A 24420-nucleotide genomic window follows, 5' to 3' on the forward strand; every position below is an offset into this window, starting at 1 on the left:
TAATCAAAATAATTAAACAAATTATTATCAATAGCAGAATATATCAAAACTAATGTTCATGACTTGCAATCTAATAAATTGTCTTTTAAATTGATTAATGACAGTCCAAAAAATGCATCCATCAAAATTAGGTTCATGCAATCATGGTTTTGGTTTGCTTTTGTGTTTCATGACACCACAGGTTAGTCATTTAGGGCTGATGCTACTGATTGATATAAAGTGCCTTGCCCATGTGCATATTAGTTATTCAACCCAGGTTGATCTTATGGAAGGCTCTGTACCTGTACCTTTTTCATGACATATCCAGCACTCCAACTACTCAGCCACATGTATTCCTGCCTCCATTAATTGCCTCTCATGACATTTGAAAGGCTGCTTCAGGCTCAGTTTGCATCATTGATCATGCTGGGGAAGCAATTATGAATTGGCTTCAGCAATGTACAGTTTCAAATGAACATAAAGTGTGTAAAGTATATTGACTGTGTTTCTCTGGAGCTGGTGTAGATGGCACCAAGCTGCATACTACACTAGTGTAACATCCAATTGTCACATAAAGTGTGTAAAGTATATTGACTGTGTTTCTCTGGAGCTGGTGTAGATGGCACCAAGCTGCATACTACACTAGTGTAACATCCAATTGTCACAGGATATGACAGGCAAGTGCTCCACTATAGTGAGTTTCATTTGTGATTGATGGATGACATCCTGGATTATGACCTGCTATGGGGCCTATTAATATGATGACATTAGTAAACATGATAATCTAGCAACTCACCCTGTGGGTCTAATCCCGGTCAGTAAAAATAAATGAATTGAGTACCAGATAAGTTATGTGCAACAATTGCCTGAATTTGACCAATATAGTCCCAGTCTCTTACTATAAAGTGTCTCAGCATAATGGTCTCTCACTATAAATTGTTTCAGTATAAGTCTCTCACTATGAAGTGTCCTAGTATAACAGTCTTTCACTATAAAGTGTCTCAGTATAAACCTCTCACTATAAAGTGACCCAGTATAACAGTCTCTCACTATAAAGTGTCTCAGTATAAATCTCTCACTATAAGGTGTCCCAGTATAAATCTCTCACTATAAAGTGTCTCAGTATAACAGTCCCTCACTAAAAATATATCACAGCATAATATTCTCTCACTATAAGGTATCTCAGTATAAGTCTCTCACTACAAAGTCTCTATATAACAGTCTTACTAAAAGAAGTCTCAATATAAGTCTCTCACCAGTTTCTTAGTAAAACAGTTTCTCACTATAAAGTGTCTCAGTATAAGTTACTCAATATAAAGTTCCTCTCAGTATAACATTCTCTCACCATAGTTTCTCAGTAAAACAGTCTCTTACTATAAAGTGTCTCAGTATATGTCTCTCATTATATAGTGCATCTCAGTAAAACACAGTCTCTAACAATATACTATAGAGATTCTCACTATATAGTGTCTCAGTATAAGTTTCTCTCTGTAATGTTTCTCTCAGTATAACAGCCTCTCAACACAGTTGCTCAGTAAAACAGTCTCTCACTGTAATGTGTCTCAGTACAAGTCTCTCACTGTAAAGTGCATCTCAGTATAACATAATCTCTAACTATATAGTGTATCAGTGTAAAAGTCTCTCACTATAAAGTATCTCAGTAGAAGTCTCTCACTGTAAAGTGCATCTCAGTATAACATAATCTCTAACTATATATTGTATCAGTGTAAAAGTCTCTCACTTTAAAGTATCTCAGTAGAAGTCTCTCACTATAAAGTGCATCTAAGTACACTGTATAACATAATCTCTAACTACAAAGTATATCACTGTAAAAGTCTCTCACTATAAGGTGTCTCAGTATAAGTCTCTCACTATAAAGTTTCTCTCAATATAATAGTCTCTCGCCATAGTTTCTCGGTAAAACAGTCTCTCACTATAAAATGTCTCAGTATAAATCTTTTGCTATAAAGTGTCCCACAGTATAACACAGTCTCTAACTATAGAGTGTATCAGTGTAAAAGTGTCTCACTTTAAAGTGTCTTAGTATAAGTTTCTCACTATAAGGTTTTTCTCAGTATAAAAGTCTCTCACCATAGTTTCTCAGTATTGAAGTCTCTCACTATAAAGTGTCTCAGCATAAGTCTCTTGCTATAATGTGTCTCTCAGTATAATAAAGTCTCTAACTATAGAGTATATCAGTGTAAAAGTCTCTCACTTTAAAGTGTGTCAGTATAAGTCTTTAACTACAAAGAGTTGAAGTATAACACAACCTGTCACTATAAAATTTCTCAGTTGAATAATCTCTCACCGTAAATTGTTAAGACTCCAGGTCTTAAACTATATAACAGAAAGGTATGAATGAAATAAAAAAGTCATGAATGTACTGATTTACCATTGTCCTGCACTGATATACCATTGACTCCAGGTCTTAAACTATATAGCAGAAAGGTATGAATGAATTAAAAAAGTCATGAATGTACTGATTTACCATTGTCTTGCACTGAGGTACCATTGACTCCAGGTCTTTAAACTATATAGCAGAAAGGTATGAATGAATTAAAAAAGTCATGAATGTACTGATTTACCATTGTCCTGCACTGATGTACCATTGACTCCAGGTCTTAAACTATATAGCAGAAAGGTATGAATGAATTAAAAAAGTCATGAATGTACTGATTTACCATTGTCCTGCACTGATGTACCATTGACTCCAGGTCTTAAACTATATAGCAGAAAGAAGCAAAAGCAGCAACTGAAGGAAAATTAAGAAACAATTTATTCCTCAAAGTTACAAAGTTAAAGTTGTGAATTAAATCTTAAATAATCCTAAATCTTCTTATCTTGAGTCCAAAATATAGAATGTTATGAATGAATTAAAATAGTCATGAATGTACTGATGTACCATTGTTTTGTACTAAGGGTCTTGATTGTCTTGGTCTACCACAATGATATAATTCAGAATGTCTTTGAATGTGTTCTTCATGATTGCATGTAGTGTTTTAGTGCAAAAGGTCAATAAGTACTTTGTAATTCCAATGAGTAATTTTAAAAATTTCTTTCAAATTATTCTGAATACAAAAGTAAATTATTTCACAGACTGAACTCAAGGTAGACATGAAGACTTATATATATATATATATATATATATATATATATATATATATATATATATATATATATATATATATATAACCTATGTTGCAATATCATTTTCTCATGCAATAATGGAAACTTCAAAACAGTGTCAATATGTTCACTTCAAGAACATACCAAACTGATAAACAAAATCAGGCCTTGAACTCAACTTTTAGTAAAAATCTTAAAAACAAGATACAAACCAGGTAGGCCTAACCACTACCCTTAGTCCTAGAGTGATGTCAAGCACACATTATAAATATAACTAACAAAAGGGTCTTACTATAACAGTCTCTCCATATGATATATTTCAGTATAACAGTCTCTCACTATAAAGTGTCTCTAAATAACAGTGTAACTATAACAGTTTCTCACCATAAAGTGTCTCAGTATAACATGGTCTATCATAATAAATTGTCTCAGTATAACAGTAATATAAGAGCTGGTCAAGTGGAACCCAAAATTGAAAGCTTCTTCTTTACCTAAATGCAAACCATCCACAAGGACTGGTTTATCTCTGATGTAGAATGATGAAGATGTAGAATGTAATGTAGAATGTATATACTGTACAGAACCAATTTTTTTCTTAAAGTGGCCTTAACTTTTCACCTCAAAATCAGTAGGATCCCTTCATATACCAAATGCATACTATTTCCTAAGTTTGTTAATGGTAGCTGGTGGAAAACAAGAATTATTGAATGGAAATAAAATGGGAAACAGATGGATGCATGCAATGGAAGATGGATGTAATAACATGATATGCTCTGCCTTATGGCAGATGTATAAAAATTGCTCTTACGATGGCATGAAAATTTATTCAAGTCATCTACATATTCAAATATATCTAAAAGGGGTAGCTCCTCCCTTGTCCAAACAATAAGGAGAGGGGTAGTAGAAGAAAAGAAGAAGGCAGGAAAGAGCCATCATTTAATATTTATCTAACACTTCAATATCCATCTCTCTTTCTTCCTGCTCCATATATATATATATATATATATATATATATATATATATATATATATATATATATATATATATATATATATATAATAAAAATTCTATACTGCACAGAGTACATTTATATACGTACAACTTTAAACTCATTTGCAGGAGTTGTCATGCAACACAGCTCTTGAAGTCTGCAAATTCATATAAATTTCACATCATTACTGCATTCACAGGTTCTGGAACATCCCTGATGAAACATCAAGGTTAAAAAGAATATAGTGGTGCATGGATATGAAATGGCAGATTTCCCTAATTCTAGAGTCCAGGTATGACAGCTTTGTATCCCTACATGGTTTCCTATATATTATCTTATAGAAAAAATCAAAACATTAACCATTGAAAATAAGTAACAAAATAAAGCAGGAAAGATAAAGATGAAAGAAACTTAGCTTTTGTTTTATTCTGAATATTCAAGAGTGGGAGAATCACTGTGAAAAATTGTGGAAAATGTAAGTGTTCCATACGAAGTATGCCCTGAAGTACCTCACTGTATATACACAATGTATGCCATGAAGTACCCCACTGAAAACACTCAAAGTATGCCTTGAAGTAACCAGTGTATATACACAAATATGACCTGAAGTACCCCACTGTATATACACAATGTATGTCCTGAAGTACTTCACTGAATACACTCAAAGTATGCCTTGAAGTACCCCAATGTATATACACAAAGTATGCCCTAAAGTACTTCACTGTGTATGCACAAAGCATGCCATGAAGTACCCAACTGTGTATACACAATGTATGCCATGAAGTACTTCACTGAAAACACTCAAAGTATGCCTTGAAGTACCCCAATGTATATACACAAAATATGCCCTAAAGTACTTCACTGTGTATGCACAAAGCATGCCATGAAGTACCCCACTGTGTATACACAATGTATGACCTGAAGTACTTCACTGAATACACTCAAAGTATGCCTTCAAGTACCCCAATGTATTTACACAAAGTATGCCCTAAAGTACTTCACTGTGTATGCAGAAAGCATGCCATGAAGTACCGCACTGTGTATACACAATGTATGCCATGAAGTACTTCACTGAATATACTCAAAATATGCCCTGAAGTACTTCACTGAAAACACTCAAAGTATGCCTTGAAGTAACCAATGTATTTACACACATATGACCTGAAGTACCCCACTGTATCTACACAATGTATGACCTAAAGTACCTCACTGTATATACACAATGTATGCCCTAAAGCATTTCACTGGATACACTCAAAGTGTGCCTTGAAGTATCCCACTGTATATACACAATGTATGACCTGAAGTATTTCACTGAACACACTCAAAGTATCAAAGTATACCCTGAAGTACCCCTATGTATATACACAATGTGTGACCTGAAGTACTTCACTGAATTCACACAATGTATGTCCCGAAGTACTTCACTGAACACACTCAAAGTATACCCTGAAGTACCCCTATGTATATACACAATGTGTGACCTGCAGTACTTCACTAAACACACTCAAAGTATGCCCTGAAGTACCCCTATGTATATAGACAATGTGTGACCTGAAGTACTTCACTAAACACACTCAAAGTATGCCCTGAAGTACCCCTATGTATATACACAATGTGTGACCTGAAGTACTTCACTGAATTCACACAATGTATGCCTTGAAGAACCCCACTGTATATACACAATGTATGCCCTGAAGTACCCCTCCGTATATACACAATGTACACCCTGAAATACCCCTCCATATATACACAATGTACGCCTGAAGAACTTCAGTGAATACACACAAAGTATGCCCTGAAGTACCCACTGAATATACACAATGTATGCCCTGAAGTACTTCACTGAATACACACAAAGTATACTCTGAAGTACTGCAATGTAAACACATAAATTAAGCCGTGAAGAACTGCATGGTATAAACAAAAAGTATGCCCTGAAGTACCATATTTTATACACACAAATTATGCTTTTTAATTCCCCACTGTATAAACTCAAAGTGGATTGACAATACCACACTCCTCCTGGTTAAGAGTGATGTTAAATGTAGCTCATTGATATCAACATGTACTACTGAAATATGATCTGTGTTGCAACAACAATGTCTAAACTTAGGATAGCATCTAACTGTTAAAGAAATTCACATATCTCACTATTACAGAAATTCACATATCTCACTATGACAGAAATTCACATATCTCAGTGTTAAGGACATTCACATATCTCACTGTTGAAAACATTCACATGTATCACTGTTAATTTTTTTTACATGTATCAATGTTAAAGAAATGCACATATCCCACTATTAAAGAAATGCACATATCTCACTGTTAAAGAAATTCACATATCTCTCACTGTTGAAAACATTCACATATATCGCTGTTAAACATATTCACATGTATCACTGATAAAGAAATTCAGTTACCTGGCTTCATGTAACACCATAGGTGCATTCAAGACAAGGATTTTGTCTAATGCTGACTCTCACATTTGTTTTAGTTAAGGGCCTGCATACAAATATCTAAAACTGAGCTGTCAAAGATGACTCTGCTTCCAATTACATTATCATCTTCACGCAATCACACTTTCTCACTGAGAAAACAATTACAGCAATAATTAGAGACCAACATACTACATTTAACAAATGCTTTCCTCACTCTGGTTTTATTAAATTTATGTATCATATTCCTCAAACTTAGTGGACCCTGAGTGGCCAAGTGGTCTAAAGTGCTCATCATTATAGTTCACTGATATCTCACCTCTGTCTGTGTGTGTTTGAATGTCAGGCTCAACCAATATATGTACATAAGAAAGCTTGCCAGTAGCATTCTGTGGGTCGGTGGTTCTTCCTGGGGTTTTCCTGGTTCTTCCTTCACCAGTTATACTGACCACTATTTATAGCCTATCTTGTGCTGAAAAACAGCATTAAATCCCATAAGAACATCATCAAACTGAGCTTCCTTTGGGTTCTTCTTTACTTCAAATACAAATCATTCACAACGGTTTTATAACTATACATGGTAGAAAACTCAAGTCATTGTGTTAAAGCCATTTTCCTTCTTTGAGTCAGTAACCATGACAATTGGCCTTTTGATTCTTGCTGACACTAATTACAAAAGGTATGATAACTCTACTATGACTCTATGGTCTTAAACTCAATACCAGAAAAGAGCAAAACCATCAAGTTTAGACAAATTAAAAATATAAATGATTTCCCTAAAATACAAATTGAAAATTTAAGAAGAACTTACAGTATAATGAATTAAATCACAAATGGTCCTAAAAGTTGTATTACCTATCCAAAAGCATAGACTATTCTAAATGAATACTAGTTGTGTTCCAAATGATTTCCAATCTTGAAAGTGTTGATGGAATAGTCTGAAATAGTGCTGATGTGCTAACAGTCTCGATGTATCACAAAACTATCTCTAAATGAATTAATAATAATCCCAACATAGTGATTTACACTATGCAATTCCAGCGAATGCTTAATTAAAACTAAAAGACTGATTCCACTTTGGATGCTAAGATATGAATAAAGAATTTCAATTTCATTCTCCCCATACAAAAACCTAAAACACAATATGAAGACCATGACCGGGGTCAACAGTTCATTTTCAGAATATTTTACGTTGTAAACAAGATTAGGTTAAATACTAAAAGTGTAGTAACAAAAAAACATGGCAAACAACAGGTAGACCATGAATACCCAATCAGAAAACCAATCTCCTGAACTCAAATCCATGTAAACATGTTTACCTACAAATAATAATAATAATCTTAATATATAATCTACAAATATAGTCACATACTAGCTATGTAATATATTCTCTTTACTCTCTATGTATTGCTGCCAATACTATATATCTGACTGAAGAGTGATGTCTACGAACAAATAAGATCAATGTAGTTGAAGGAAATTATTGTTAGTTGACTTAGATGGCATATATTTTATTTTAAATTTATGTCTTTCAACGTTTACACCGATCTCTCTGCCTCACATACAGGAAATGAAAATGGGACATGATATCATCAATATAAGCTGCTGATTTCCCTCGTTAGAGATGGGTTCACTATTCTTTTAAAATATAATTTTTTTCTGCATTGAAGTGTGAAATACAATTCGATATTGTCGGGCATACCATAACATTTACATTGGACCTACCTCTATTGCACAATTTTGTTATTATGGTAAATCATTCTTTATGAAATTCAGAAACTTTAAAGGCAGTGCTACACATCTTCGCTAGCCATGGTTTTGATATGTTAACCCTAACTAAACTTTGGTGGATCAATCAGATGTTTCAGTGCTTCAGGTCTGTTAATTTCATTGGATGCGGCAGCAAGCATCTGCATCCAATCAAAATCAAGTTGATCAAATTTGAATACCATACCTGTATGACTGAGAGAAGGAGAGTGCACAACTGGAATAGACTCATAAATAAGCAATTTTCTACTGCTGGTCCATGTTTGTACAAATAGATCCTTTCCTTCAAATAAACTTGTAACGGCTTCTTTCTTATGTAGTCATACTTTCGATGTTAAACTTACAAAGTATCCTTTTAAAGTCAATTGCCTGCACCATTTTCTGCTGATGCACAAAGCACCGCTTTTACACACTGTTGATTAATTGGCATTACATAATAAGGGAGGTTACTATGAAATCCAATAGATGTCGCTTTCACAAAGCACTGAGATATCTGATCGATCCTCCAACATATAGATACAGTTAACATATCGGAACCTTGGCTAACGCAGAGCAGTGCAACAAGAAAGTATATTTCCACTTCAAAAAATAAAAGCATCTCAAAACACCGGTATAGACTCAGGTCGCAATTATCACTTTTGGGTCTCTACCCACGAATATAGTCCAAGTCTATTTTTATAGCAACTTTTCCTTATTTGTTTTGGTGGTGATACTTGACTTTGATTTCGGCTTTCATGGTCCTGATTCAAAGAAAAATGTCTATTTATTTACAGAAATTGCTACATGACCGGAAATGAAATTTCTGGCCCAATACACTTTGAATTGTTTACAGTTGAATACGTTATAACCTGTTGCATCAGAACTTCACTGTGAGTTCTTTTTTGAAAAGATTATAGATTAATATGTGATTTAGTAAGATTTGAACACACTGGAATGTTCTTTGCTGACAAACAAATTCATGGAGCATATAGGGAAAATAATTATCCTCAATCCAGTATTACAATAAGAAAAAAAAGATATTCTAATAACCATTAAGGTTTAGTATCCTCTAGAAATGAATTCTGGAACAGTACAAATTGGCTGGAAGAAAAACTAGGAACACAGAGAATTTCCTATGAAGGAATTGACTAATCAAGCATGACTATGCTTTACAAATACAAACTTTGAACTTTTAACACCGTTTATTCAAGGGAAGTATCTGTTATTAGGTTGCACAAATAGATTGACAGTGGATTTGTCATGGTTTCTTTGCAAGTTTATGTAATGGTTTCTTGTTAAAAATGGCGGCTGCTAAAATAGAGACTGAAGATGTGCCTTGTTGTCCAATATGTTTGGAACAGTTCAACCTACCCAGACAGCTGCCGTGCGCCCACTCCTTTTGTGAGAAGTGTTTACAGTCTCACATAACAACTGAGGCAACGAAGCATACGAAGTTGTGTTTTGTTCAGTGTCCAGTATGTAGACATTCTGCAAGTCCCTCGATAAAGGATAGACCGACAAGTGAATGGGCGTCTTTGTTTCCAACCAACACAGTATTACAATGGGTCTCGCTAAACACCCCAAGACACCCCAATACTCTCCAAGAACACCTTAAACTTTACATAATACCTACTTTAAATTTCAACAAAAGCACAAAAACCCCAAAAACAAACAAACAAACAAAAACTGCGAATATTTAGCGATATTTTGTGCAACAGGAAAAGTAGTGGGGTCAAGAGTTGCCAAGAGAAATAACTCCTGTTTTGATGAAGTGTGTTCCGGTACAGTAACGTGAATATTTATCAACATTTATAAATAATTAGCAATACCACAAATAAGTCGTTAACTCAGTACTTACGAAGTTTAACGCCTATGCGTATGGAGTCGAATAGGTAACAGGTGTTCTATTTATAGTGTGCTGCACTTTGTAACTTTTGTAACTAAGTGTTTGATTTATGTAGACTTCCTGAGAAAATGTGCCCGATTATAACAGTTTTGTCCCCCGAAGCCAGATAAACAATGGTGGCCATTTAAATAAGAAAGGAGTTATATTAAAGGCGCCAGGTAAATAACAAAGGCCTAACAAACTTGCCTGGTAGTAACAAAGGCGTGATAATCCCACCTCATTCATTGTTGGTACTTTAGAATCATGGGTTGCTGGTTTAAGGAAATGAAAGGATGAAATCAAATGTTTTTGTTTTGTGCTTTTTGATAAAATAATTTGAAATACTATTAAAACTCTATGGTCTTATTGCACCAACAGTGTTTTCTTGGATCACAGTAATATAATTCCAGGCTTGAATTCACTACAAATCCAAGTGACTGTCTCTGGCCAAGAATACTATTTTTTAATGAGCACTCTGTTTCCCAGAGAAAAATCACTTGAATTAAATAATTTAACAAAATAAATTCAAGTCCACTATGAATCTCTTAACACAACAGTGATTCTGCTCGATCTTAAGGCACGAATGATTCCAGTAACAAGATTATAAAGTCCTCTACTTGACCTCATGTCACAATTAGCATTTCCTATATATAAAAAAACTTACCTAATGAAAATAACCTTCTAGAAACTTCATAATGTTTACAAAATAAAATATAAGTTATAAATAGAAAATTATCACTAAAACTATAATATGTGTAGACCCAGCAATTCATAGGAATTTCCAAAGTTCTAGTCTCAGATTTAGATAAACATATTTACCACAAATCTAACATCAACAATTCACGTCAAGAATAAAATGATCTTGATTTTGAACAAGGTCAGACCCAACATACATTGCAACTTTATCAATGGCATATAATCAAACATAAAAAAAAATATAAAAATAACTAACAAACAATGCGAATTAAATATACATAGCAATACTCTTTAGCATCATTATATGCATGTATGCCATGTAATTGATACAGCTTGAAGCAAGTATCTCTCGTGTTAATTTTGGTCCTAAATGTTGTAAATTGGCTGAAAATTCACCAGTCAAAATCTTGCTTTAGACATGAAATTACAAATAATATGGGGAACAGAGGGCATTCAGAAAACTTTGAGTGTGAACTAAATATATTGTGTAACAACTCTAGGTCATAAACTAAGTAACAGAAAGAAGCAAAACCAACAAATTTAGTAAAGTAATAAGAAAAAATGTTTTTCTCTAAGTTACAAAATGAAAATTTAAGAGACACTTATAGTATTGAAAATTAAATTACAAATAATCCTAAATGTCCATTCAAGTCCAAAAGTATAGAATATTCCAAAATAATTCCAATAGTCATGAATGTCCTTATGTACCACAATGATGCAATCCAGAATGTCCTTGAATGAGTTCTCTATACTTCCAAAAAAATGTACTAAATCCAAAGTCGATTCACACTTCGTAATTCCAATGAAAATTTTAAATTAACAATTCCTCTCAAATTATATCTGAACACAACTGTTGATTCTACAGACTGATATTAGAACATTAATGAAAAATGTGCTTACCAAGCCATTATATATACAATCACCACTTGACTCATGATGCAGAAAAACTAATGGAAACTATCACTATCTCTTAAACAAGATTGGACCTTGAACCCAAATTCTAATAAATGTCTTGTTTACAAATTACACTCACGACAATTTTATTGATGACATTGTTACATCAGTTTAGCAAGTTTCGCCATTTGGTTTGTTGTAAATGCTCAGAACATACTTCTTCACAGCAGACAAAACTATTGCTGGCAGTGGAATGGATGCTTTGTCATCCTTTTTATTATGTGCATACTTTGCACCAAGTGCACTGGATCTTGCAAGCATTTCTCTGGTGAAAAAAGTATCCAGAAGAGCAATAACACATTTCCTAGGATTTCCAAATGCTTTATCATTGGCTTGGGACAGCTGGGCCTGGGTTAGATAAACATCAAAATCTGCCACAAGCTTGATCTTGGAATTCCAAATGTTTTATGATTGGCTTGGGACAGCTGGGCCTGGGTTAGATAAACATCAAAATCTGCCACAAGCTTGATCTTGGGATTCCAAATGTTTTATGATTGGCTTTGGACAGCTGGACCTGGATTAGATAAACATCAAAATCTGCCACAATCTTGATCTTGGTATTCCAAATGTTTTATGATTGGCTTGGGACAGCTGGGCCTGGATTAGATAAACATCAAAATCTGCCACAATCTTGATCTTGGTATTCCAAATATTTTATGATTGACTTGGGACAGCTGGGCCTGGATTAGATAAACATCAAAATCTGCCACAATCTTGATCTTGGTATTCCAAATATTTTATGATTGACTTGGGACAGCTGGGCCTGGGTTAGATAAACATCAAAATCTGCCACAAGCTTGATCTTGGGATTCCAAATGTTTTATGATTGGCTTTGGACAGCTGGACCTGGATTAGATAAACATCAAAATCTGCCACAATCTTGATCTTGGTATTCCAAATGTTTTATGATTGGCTTAGGACAGCTGGGCCTGGATTAGATAAACATCAAAATCTGCCACAATCTTGATCTTGGTATTCCAAATATTTTATGATTGACTTGGGACAGCTGGGCCTGGATTAGATAAACATCAAAATCTGCCACAATCTTGATCTTGGTATTCCAAATATTTTATGATTGACTTGGGACAGCTGGGCCTGGATTAGATAAACATCAAAATCTGCCACAATCTTGATCTTGGTATTCCAAATATTTTATGATTGATTTGGGACAGCTGGGCCTGGATTAGATAAACATCAAAATCTGCCACAATCTTGATCTTGGTATTCCAAATATTTTATGATTGACTTGGGACAGCTGGACCTGGATTAGATAAACATCAAAATCTGCCACAATCTTGATCTTGGTATTCCAAATATTTTATGATTGACTTGGGACAGCTGGGCCTGGATTAGATAAACATCAAAATCTGCCACAAGCTTGATCTTGGGATTCCAAATGTTTTATGATTGGCTTGGGACAGCTGGGCCTGGATTAGATAAACATCAAAATCTGCCACAATCTTGATCTTGGTATTCCAAATATTTTATGATTGATTTGGGACAGCTGGGCCTGGATTAGATAAACATCAAAATCTGCCACAATCTTGATCTTGGTATTCCAAATATTTTATGATTGACTTGGGACAGCTGGGCCTGGATTAGATAAACATCAAAATCTGCCACAAGCTTGATCTTGGGATTCCAAATGTTTTATGATTGGCTTGGGACAACTGGGCCTGGATTAGATAAACATCAAAATCTGCCACAAGCTTAATCTTGGGATTTCCATTGCTCTGACAAATAAGAGATTTAATAAAATGTAAACTTAATAATCACAAGTTAAATCACTGGATATTTACTTTCCTATTACATGTAATGAAGAAATTACATAATGCAAAGTTGTATATAACTTTGGTCTGTCAGTCTTAAAGATAATTATACCAGTAGCATTGTATTCTAGAATTTCATTTGTTACATTGATTTAATCTAACTAAAGTATTATGCTTACTGCATTTGTATGTTTCACCTTGTACCATCTCAGCCTGCAGTTGTTGCCTGTATTTCATCTTTCTTTTCAAAATCTTTCTTCGACTCGAAAAGAAACCAAAAAATATTATATCATCAACAATGAAATTCTTTTGGTTTCTCCAAGTCTTGTTAGTATTGTTTTCTGGGCATCTGATTTGGATCTAAACTGTCAATACAATTATGTACTGGAATATCTGGGTCTGCACTTTTTACACTTTGCTTATTGTGACATGGTGAAATAATATCCTGGCAAGATTGTACCGACTAGAAATCTGTCCGCAAGACATGCATGCACACAACAATACCAAGTCAACAGGGGCCATTAACTCAGTACAATGCAGCTGGAAAACAGTTAAAATCAAGGGGTCCTGAGCGCCTGATTGGTCTGAGACACTAGTCTTTACAGCTCATAAAAGGGCTCACTGTATATCTTGATAATATAAGCCTATTTACTAAGTTTGATCATAATTGGATTGGAAATAATCACCAGTGTTCTCAACCAATCAGATCCAATATCACATCATCAATAATTGCGGATACAAGTCATGTCACAGATCTTCATGATTTAAGTCATCTCACTTGCTGATGTTGTCAAGTCTGAGATATGAATCTATACAGACAGAGGTGACATGTGAGTGATCTATAAGGATGAGCACCTTAGACCACTCGACTCTTGTACTTTATGAAACATGTCAAAATTTTGATTATACACCATATAGTCCAGGTCTCATCAATGACAGATCACACACCATATAGTCCAGGTCTCATCAATGTCAGATCACACACCATATAGTCCAGGTCTCATCAATGACAGATCACACACCATATAGTCCAGGTCTCATCAATGACAGATCACACACCATATAGTCCAGGTCTCATCAATGACAGATCACACACCATATAGTCCAGGTCTCATCAATGACAGATCACACACCATATAGTCCAGGTCTCATCAATGACAGATCACACACCATATAGTCCAGGTCTCATCAATGACAGATCACACACCATATAGTCCAAGTCTCATCAATGTCAGATCATACACCATATAGTCAAGGTCTCATCAATGTCAGATCATACACCATATAGTCCAAGTCTCATCAATGTCAGATCATACACCATACAGTCCAGGTCTCATCAATGACAGATCACACACCATATAGTCCAGGTCTCATCAATGACAGATCACACACCATATAGTCCAGGTCTCATCAATGACAGATCACACACCATACAGTCCAGGTCTCATCAATGTCAGATCAGAAATAATCTTCCAGAGTGGCAAAATGCTCAGCTAACCAAATAAAATTTTATCACATTGTGTGTGGATCTCACTTCTGCTTGAATCTATGTAAGGTCCCAATAATATAAGTTTATATTCCAAGTTTGATCAAAAGTTGAAAACAATTGGCCTCTATAGTGGTAACAAGAGGCCCAAGTAGACCTGATATCATTCAACTTCTTACACAACAGCTGACCATTTCACTAACCAGGCTTATGTACACATTATATATAAACATTGTCCCTAATTTTACATCATGCTGAGTTTACTTTTTCTGACTTTTACTGAATTCATACAAGATCTATATTAAAGAAGCCTATATTGAACGCTTGATAAAAAAAATCTGACTGGAAATATGGCATTTAAACTGGTAACAAGTTCAATCAGTTAAAAGCAAGATCATTCATTATTATACAAAGATCTCACTCACATTTGTACTATTCTGGGATATTGAAAATACAAATCTATATTCGGGGCCCCGAGTGGCCGAGTGGTCTAAAGCGCTCACCATTCCGGATCACTGCCATCTCACCTCTGTCTGCGTGGGTTCGAGTCCAAGGCTCGGCTAGCGTGGCTATGTGGGAAAGCCTGCCAGTAGCTTCTCGTGGGTCGGTGGTTCTTCCCTGTGTTTTCCAGTGTTCTCCCTCGACCAGTTATACTGGCTGCCATGTATAGCCTATCTTGTGCTGAAAAATGGCATCAAATCCTAGAACAACAACAACAACAACAACAACAAATCTATATTCAAATTGAATAGAACTGGACTAAAAGACATGGCCACCATACAGTAAATTACAGTTTCAGTTAAAATTCCAGATGTTCCTTGTATATTTTATGCCTGATCACTGTGAGAACACTCACTCAGAGTCTTATAATCAAATGCATCTTGAAGTAGTCCTGGTCACTAAGCTGCTTGATATATTCATAGAGGTATGGTTACCATCTTGATGATTAAGACTCAGTCCTTTAGTGCAGTTATAGTTACCTATGCATAGAAAATACCCAATTTATTCAATGATTATTATTATTGATTTTATTATTATTATTATTATTATTATTAAAATCTAAGAAGGTGTGACTGCTGGAAGGATGGACAAGCTCCCTCACCAAACTGTTCTATAGGAATCCTATTTAAATTCCTATAGAAAACTGAAAGGATTCCTGTGATAATTCCTATGGGAAGCCTATAGGTATTTATATGGAAATTAGTAGGAATATTTCCAGGAAATTTATAGGAATATCATAGGAACTTTCCCTATAAGATTCCTTTATGATCCCTATAGGTTTTCTATATTTTCAAGTAGTGATTTAGTAAATGTACTGGAGATGCCACAGTAGATAGTAAAAGTAAAATATAATATTCACAAATACATCACGAGTAATAATTGCTGGTATGGGATTGGATTTCAACATTTTAAACAGCTTTCTTCATTATTAGCAGAAAGTACATATAACATTTAATACCAATGGTTAAACTTCTAATACAAAATTAGGAAGCATGACAAAAAAATAACAAATCTATTTTGTTAGTTTTGTCACTTTTAATCCATAACCAATCTTCACTTATTCTATTGTTAAAGCTACATTAAAAAGCCAAATCACACACACACACACACACACACACACACACACACACCTATTCTAATTTGATCTGGAATTGGCAACAATTAAACAGAGTCTGAATATTGCAGCTGCCTTGTATAATTGTAAATTTCCCTGAGTCTGCAACTTTTTCGTCATCTTCTTTCTCATGTTAACACATTTTTCATTGACTTATTTTTGGCTGCTGTAATAAAAACTAGGAGAGGTTGCTTCACTCTGGTATTGAAGTATTGATTCAGCTCCTACAGGTTTTGATGACAGAAAAATCCTGGGGGAGATTGTAATATTCATTACGGTCATCTTTCTTAGTGTAGCTTGAACACTACTGTGAATGTATGAAGGACTGTGCCACTTGCTCCAGGGCGGTACGATGAATCAGTACCCTCACAAAGTGCCATCAGGGTGTTAATGAAGGTCTCTGTGCCAGAAAGCCTCATTACTTCAAGCAGTTCTTTAACCTATTCACTTTTTGAGGAGGTAATTGTATGTGATTGACCTTCTCGAATTGTGCAATTCTCTCATCTCTCAAAATACACTCAAAATTGTATTCACTCAAAAAGCCTTAAATCAATATCCTTACTGTACCTAACTGTAAAAATGACTGCTTTGTTTTGCTATTCCTTTAGTCAGGGCTTAACAGGAAAATATATGTAGTCACATAACATGGACAATCTATCATGGTGCTTGAAAATCTACCTAGATGCATAACCTAACCAAGGTATGACAGATTAACAAGGGTAACACTACATACCCCTATCACTGCCATGTAAGCCATACTGGATATCAGACTGGCACCATTTTCATTCATGACCAACTAAACAATGTAAGAAGTCTATTGAAATTGATATAATTGAATACATAAAATAATTCTAATGTAATATAAGCGTTGATGTAAGCTAAAGCTAAGAAACAACATTATTACATTTCCAGACTGGGGCAATTAAATTAAATACTAATAATATTCATAATAAAAAGGTCTAACAAACCTGATACTTCAGTAAAAATACTGAAATATATATGTGTGTGTGTGTTATACAAGATGTCCTTGATATGTAGTGTCCGCTTAAACAGTTTTTTCTTGTATTTTCCTAATCACATGTATTTTGTGCCTTTTTATCATCAGCACAAAGGCTTTACTAAATTTAGTGAAACTCTCTCACTCATAAAATCTGTAGGAATTAGACAAAAATACATGGGGGTGGGTGGGGTGGAATGAACTCATGAGTCCAATTCAAAACATTAACTAAACTAGATTAATATACTCTAAAGTTGACATTCATGTGTGAAGGAGTTTCTGGACATCCCAGGAAACCAATGATCTAGCAGTATTTGTCCCAAAAATGTTTTCGACAGATGCAAATTTCATTGTGTCCAGTTTTAACAATATGATTCCAAACACTGATGTAAAACTCTAACTGAACTTTTGTGTTAAAACATTCTTTATTATTGTATGTTTGTGAGGTTAATAATGGGATACAATGTTCTTGATTGCAAACTCAATCAAAATTGGAGATATAAGCACTTTTACACGTGTTTCCTGTTTCCCATTTCAAGAAGTTTCACTCAACCAAAATTATGGGTGACATAAGACTTTTAACATGACATGCCCTTGAGGCATAAGACCTTTATCATGACATGCCCTGGAGACAAGACTTTTAACATGACATGCCCTGGAGACATAAGACCTATAACATGACATGCCCTGGAGACATAAGACTTTTAACATGACATGCCCTGGAGACATAAGACCTTTCACATGACATGCCTTTGAGACATAAGACTTTTAACATGACGTGTCCTAGAGATATAAGACCAATAACATGACATGCCCTGGAGACATCAGACCTTTAACATGACATGCCTTTGAGACATAAGACTTTTAACATGACATGCCCTGGAGACATAAGACCTTTAACATGACATGCCCTGGAGACATAAGACCTTTAACATGACATGCCCTAATTGCTCTTTTAATGACCTTTGTAGTTGCTGTAGTATGTAATTGATAATTGAAATAGTTACTGCATGTAATGTTCTTATAATATAAAAAAGTCTTTTTATTATAATTGTGTTTACTTGGAAAGAGTTAAACTAGACTTGCCACCTGTGCTACAAATCTAAAACTTTCAATCCCATATCAGTTAAGCTTTTGTAATCAGTAAAGGTTACTGGGTAATTTCTGATTTTACACATACAATTTATTGCACACACACACACACACAAACACATATACACACATGGACAATAATTGGAGGAAACTGTAGAGGAGATGTACATGGTAACATTTAAAATAACATTTTCATCTGTGCTATAGACCTAGAACTTAAATCATACATCAATGGAGTTTGTATAATCGATAACGGCAACTGAATGGTCTCTGACTTTACACATACTCTTTAAAACACACACACACACACAAGCATGCAAGCATGCATACACAAAGAGATGATAATAGGAGGAAACAATGCTAGTTACACTCGACATTTGTGAAAAAGTCCACATATACAAATATTATACATATTACACTACATATTATACACACACACATAAAGTTTATGAGAATGATGTCTGATTTGACTTTAATGTAGTCTTCCCTGACAATGATGTCCAATGTTGACTGTAATGTAGACTTCCATGACAATGATGTCTGATGTAATGTAGACTTCCCTGACAATGAAGTCTAACGTAGATTGTACAGTAGACTTCCATGACAATAATGTATGATGTAATGTAGACTTCCCTGACAATGAAGTCTAATGTAGACTGTAATGTAGACTTCCATGACAGTAATGTATGGTGTAATGTAGACTTCCATGACAATGATGTCTAATGTAGACTATAATGTAGACTTCCCTGACAATAATGTCTGATGATGACTGTAATGTAGACTTCCCTGAGAATTACATCTGATGTAATGTAGACTTCCCTGACAGTGATGTCTGATACAGTCTGTAATGTAGACCTCCATGACAATGATGTCTGATGTTTACTGTAATGTAGACTTCCCTGACAATGATAGCTGATGTAATGTACACTTCCCCGACAATGACGTCTGATGTAGTCTGTAATGTAGACTTCCCTGAAAGTGATGTCTAATGTATACTGTAATGTAGACTTCCCTGACAATGATGTCTGATGTAGAATGTAATGTAGACTTCCCTGACAATGATGTAAGATGTAGACTGTAATGCAGACTTCCATGACAATGATGTCTGATGTTTACTGTAATGTAGACTTTCCTGACAATGATAGCTAATGTAATGTACACTTCTCCGACAATGACGTCTGATGTAGTCTGTAATGTAGACTTCCCTGACGATGATTTCTGATGTAGACTGTAATTTAGACTTCCCTGAAAATGATGTCTGATGTAGACTGTAATGTAGACATCCCTGACAGTGATGTCTGATGTAATGTAGACTTCCCTGACAATGATGTCTGATGTAGACTGTAATGTAGACATTCCTGACAATGATGTCTGATGTTGACTGTAATGTAGACTTCCCTGACGATGATTTCTGATGTAGACTGTAATTTAGACTTCTCTTAAAATAATGTCTGATGTAGACTGTAATGTAGACATCCCTGACAATGATGTCTGATGTAATGTAGACTTCCCTGACAATGATGTCTGATGCAGACTGTAATGTAGACCTGACAATGATGTCTGATGTAGACTGTAATGTAGACATTCCTGACAATGATGTCTGATGTTGACTGTAATGTAGACTTCCCTGACAATGATGTCTGATGTAATGTAGACTTTCCTGATGATTATATTTGATGCAATGTAGACTTCCTGACAATGATATGTGATGTCTGATGTAATGTAGACTTCCCTGACAATGATGTGTGATGTAGACTGTAATGTAGATAAAAGAATCTTCTAAACAGGCATCATGATCATTCATCCAATTTACAAGACAGTAGGTTACATGCATTAAAATTCCATTATCCCAATATATATGACAGATTGCTGTGGTAGGATAGGAAAAATGGCCTCTGAGATGTATCTTTTAACATGTGCTATATTGTCTCCTCATGAACTGAATAATTATATATCGACTATATATTTGGTCAATTCAAGAATATGACTGTGTCCTATTTTTCATATACAGTAGATGGTCATTCTCAGTTTAAGAAGATATAAAAATGTTTTAAAATTTCTGATTTTTTTTTCTTCATATTTCCTGAGAAATTGAATTATGTGATTCCAGTTCACTTGTTTTTAAAGTGGCTACTTTTGCCCCCCCCCCCCCCCCCCCCCCCGCCTTTCTCCAGCACATGCAGGCAGTATGTGCCTTTGGAGAGCAAACATATTCTTCATATGGCCTAGATGTTCTTTTTGTCTCTAAAACCATATTTGCTGCACCCTGTATGAAAAAAGAGAAGACAAAAGTTGAATATAAATGGTGTGTTCGCTGTCAAGAGGGAGAGAGTTTTGGTGAATAATATACTTGTAATACATACCTTGAATATAAATGGTGTGTTCGCTGTCAAGAGGGAGATAGCTTTGGTGAGTAATATACTTGTAATACATACCTTGAATATAAATGGTGTGTTCGCTGTCAAGAGGGAGACAGCTTTAGTGAATAATATACTTGTAATATATACCTTGAATATAAATGGTGTGTTCGCTGCAAAGATGGAGACAGCTTTAGTGAATAATTCTGACATGGAATGAAACTCCAAGGAGACAACTGAAAAAAAAATCAAAGACTAAGTTATCTTAGCGTTTTTCATAACCTTCGATTCAATTTTGAATTTTGTCACTCTTTTGTTGAAGTGTAAAGAAACCGGTACCATATGTACTCACTTATAAGTCAAGTCAAACTGCAAACAACAAAGATCATGATCTGCTGTAACACAATGTGTCAGGATGTCAGGGTTTGTGTTGTTTGTTCTACCAATTATACCTAACAAACTGTACAGATCTAGACCTGCTGGCACATTATGCAATGGTAGATGTGGATCTGTCCATTTTGCTGTTGGACTCGTCTTATAAGTGAGTAAATACAGATAGTACATATATTTGACTTTCTTCCTAATTTTAATTCTAGACATTTGATAACGATAAAATAACACCATTTGAACTGTCTGTAAAATACTTAATTACACAAACTCAATTATACATTGGGATACAAATAATTCATTTCATAAATATTTTATTGTTGGAAAGAGAAACATTCTGATCTAAATTTAAAACAGTATTAATCATGATTTTGAAAGTATTAGTTCTTAATTAAAATTTAGAAAACTTCCAACTCAGTGCAACTTCATATCTTTCACCTGTTCCAGTTAAGTACAGCTCAAGAAAAAAATTCACCTGTCCCAATTACTTATGATTCAATCACATAACTTCAAACATGAACAATTTAAACAAAAATCAAAATGTATTGTGTGTGTGTTAAGAACACTGTTACATCTAAATTTGCCTCTGAAAGATAGAGTGGATGAATGCAGTGAATGGCCAAGGCTTTCGCCCTTGTTTTGTCTGAGACAGATCTTATCCAGATACATTTTGCAAAGTAAAATTATAAATTAATCCATGTGACAGATAATGACAAATGAAATTTCTAACTAAACATGTGCTTTTTGCCTTCTTAGGACAGATCAGGGTTGGATCAAAGACCATTCCAAGAGAGTGTTCAGCCATCAGATTATCAGATACATTGCTGACTTTGTGTAGAAGGTCAAGCAAACATTCCAGAAGAATGGCTCTATGATGTGTGATCAGGAACAAAACAGTTGAAGTTCTTTTACCTGCTTGTCCTTCATCGTGGATCTGTCTTCACCCAATGTCAAATAGTTACTCATACCTGAAAAGGGTGAAATGTTAAACATGTGAAATTAACGATTCGTCTCTTCTGTATATGTATGATTATGTCTGACTTAAAGCACAAAACCTGAACACCGATGTTGCTACTAATGAAATTATGCTGGAATAATGTTATTCAGGAGCCATCAAAGTAATGTTTTGTATTGTATTCTGTTTATAAGAAATGTAGGTTGTTACAACAATTATTTTACCGGTCACCTCTAAATTACATCAATTATGTTCCACTTTCTTGTCAATTCTGAATGTATCATGAATCTAGTTTTAATTACATACGTTAATTTATATTTTTATATGATGTGAATTTGTTAGCTAAATAGGCACCATTTTCAGTATAAGCACCTAAATTTATAATAGAATTTTGTCTTATACAAAGTGTTGACATCCGTTCTATTGAAAGCTATAGGAAACACACCAACAATCTAATACTACGTGTTGTCATTGTTTCCAATGAAAGTTATGGGAAACTTTATAATAATCTCATACTACGTGTTGTCATCATTTCCCATGAAAGCTATGGGAAACATACCAACAATCTCATACGTGTTGTCATCCTTACCCATGAAAGTTATGGGAAACTTGACAATAATCTCATGCTATGTGTTGTCATCATTTCCCACGAAAGTTATGGGAAACTTGCCAACAATCTTGCAGTGGACTTCAAGCTGTTTTTCTGTCACAAGTGGCTCCGGAAGATTCATGTGGATAAAATGTTCCATCATCTAGATGAAGATCAGCACCCTGGTTCACACATTTATTCCGACTGGCCACATTACCAGTTTTTTTTCTGAATATAGACCCTCCACTCTGATATCAGAAATTATTGTTATTATTGTATAATTTTCAGTATTATTGGTTAGCAAAAGAATGAGTGCAGAATTATTATCTCAGTACTTTTAAAATTATTTAGTCCTTTTATATTCTTTGTTATTATTAAGTGTAATTATTTTTGCAAAAATAAGTGTTAACTATTTAAACTGTTTAATGGTAACATTTTAACCTCAGAGCTGGTAAATGCTGTAAATGTTGCATTTAATTGTTGGGTCTAATGTTGGGACCATTATTTATGCACTTTAAAACGCACGTAATAAAACTTTCCAACTTCAGCCTGTTTAATTTCTGCAGCTCATTACACATCCCAATTTGTACTGACTCTGTATAACCTACCATAACCCCTATTTCCTGTACGTTGTAGACTGATGTATTTCCGACCTAAACAATGTCATAATTAATACTGTATTTTATTTAACCTTAATGGTTCATTTGTATTATTGTTTAAAATCAACTTTAATGATACATTTGTATTATTGTTTTAAATTAACCTTAATGATACATTTGTATCATTATTTTTAGGTTAACTTAATTATACATTTGTATAATTGCATCATTGAAATGCACAGCCCAAAAAATTCCATAATAATACTGACAGACGACTTGAATGATGAAAACTTTTTAACTTACTTTCTGGTTGCTGTAACAATTCTGACAACTGATAAATCTGTGCAACCAGATCCCGAGACAAGAATATGTTACCCGTCTGCGGCAGGGATTCTGTGAATATCATAGATATAAACTTACATCTTGCTGTAAATTTGTTCAAAAATCCATCACCCTTGTTATGTTATAATTTTGGAGCAAGGAAAACTATTTTTAGAGGTTATAAAGTAAATCTAGCCTCTAAAGACTACACACTTTTTTAAAAAAAAAAAGACAATGCGGAAATTGGTTATGTATCACCTGTATACTTCATTGAATATTGCCAAATTATTTTATAGTTAACTTCATTATAAGGCTGTTATGTTAGAATAATATTGATTCGCCTTATAGAAACCAAGACTGGTATCTTAGAATAATGTTGATTCGCTTTATAGTAAACAAGGCTGTTATCCAAGAATAATATTGTATCACCTTTTA

General features: G+C 34.4%; 2 long non-coding RNA genes across 3 annotated transcripts in view; one reads left to right on the plus strand and one right to left on the minus strand.

Annotated features, from left to right (window-relative positions):
- LOC149783840 (uncharacterized) overlaps window positions 1-10016 on the minus strand; it is a 46625-nt gene extending 36609 nt beyond the window's left edge. Inside the window, exons 1-2 of one of the 2 annotated variants that reach the window (XR_016413691.1) lie at window positions 9917-10016; window positions 6857-7009 (exon numbers count right to left, since the gene is read on the minus strand). This is a non-coding gene — a long non-coding RNA (uncharacterized LOC149783840). The remainder of the gene's footprint in view (window positions 1-6856; window positions 7010-9916) is intronic. The other variant, XR_016413690.1, reaches the window with a different exon arrangement.
- Window positions 10017-10062: 46 nt separating this feature from the next.
- Window positions 10063-23612, plus strand: LOC149783841 (uncharacterized). Its single transcript, XR_016414075.1, has 2 exons — window positions 10063-10175; window positions 22278-23612. It is a non-coding gene; the product is annotated as an uncharacterized LOC149783841 (long non-coding RNA).
- Window positions 23613-24420: the final 808 nt, after the last annotated feature.

Source organism: Sinohyriopsis cumingii, chromosome 14, assembly GCF_028554795.1.
Source record: "Sinohyriopsis cumingii isolate HCF-2022 chromosome 14, ASM2855479v2, whole genome shotgun sequence".
In the NCBI taxonomy this organism is placed as follows: Eukaryota; Metazoa; Mollusca; class Bivalvia; order Unionida; family Unionidae; genus Sinohyriopsis; species Sinohyriopsis cumingii.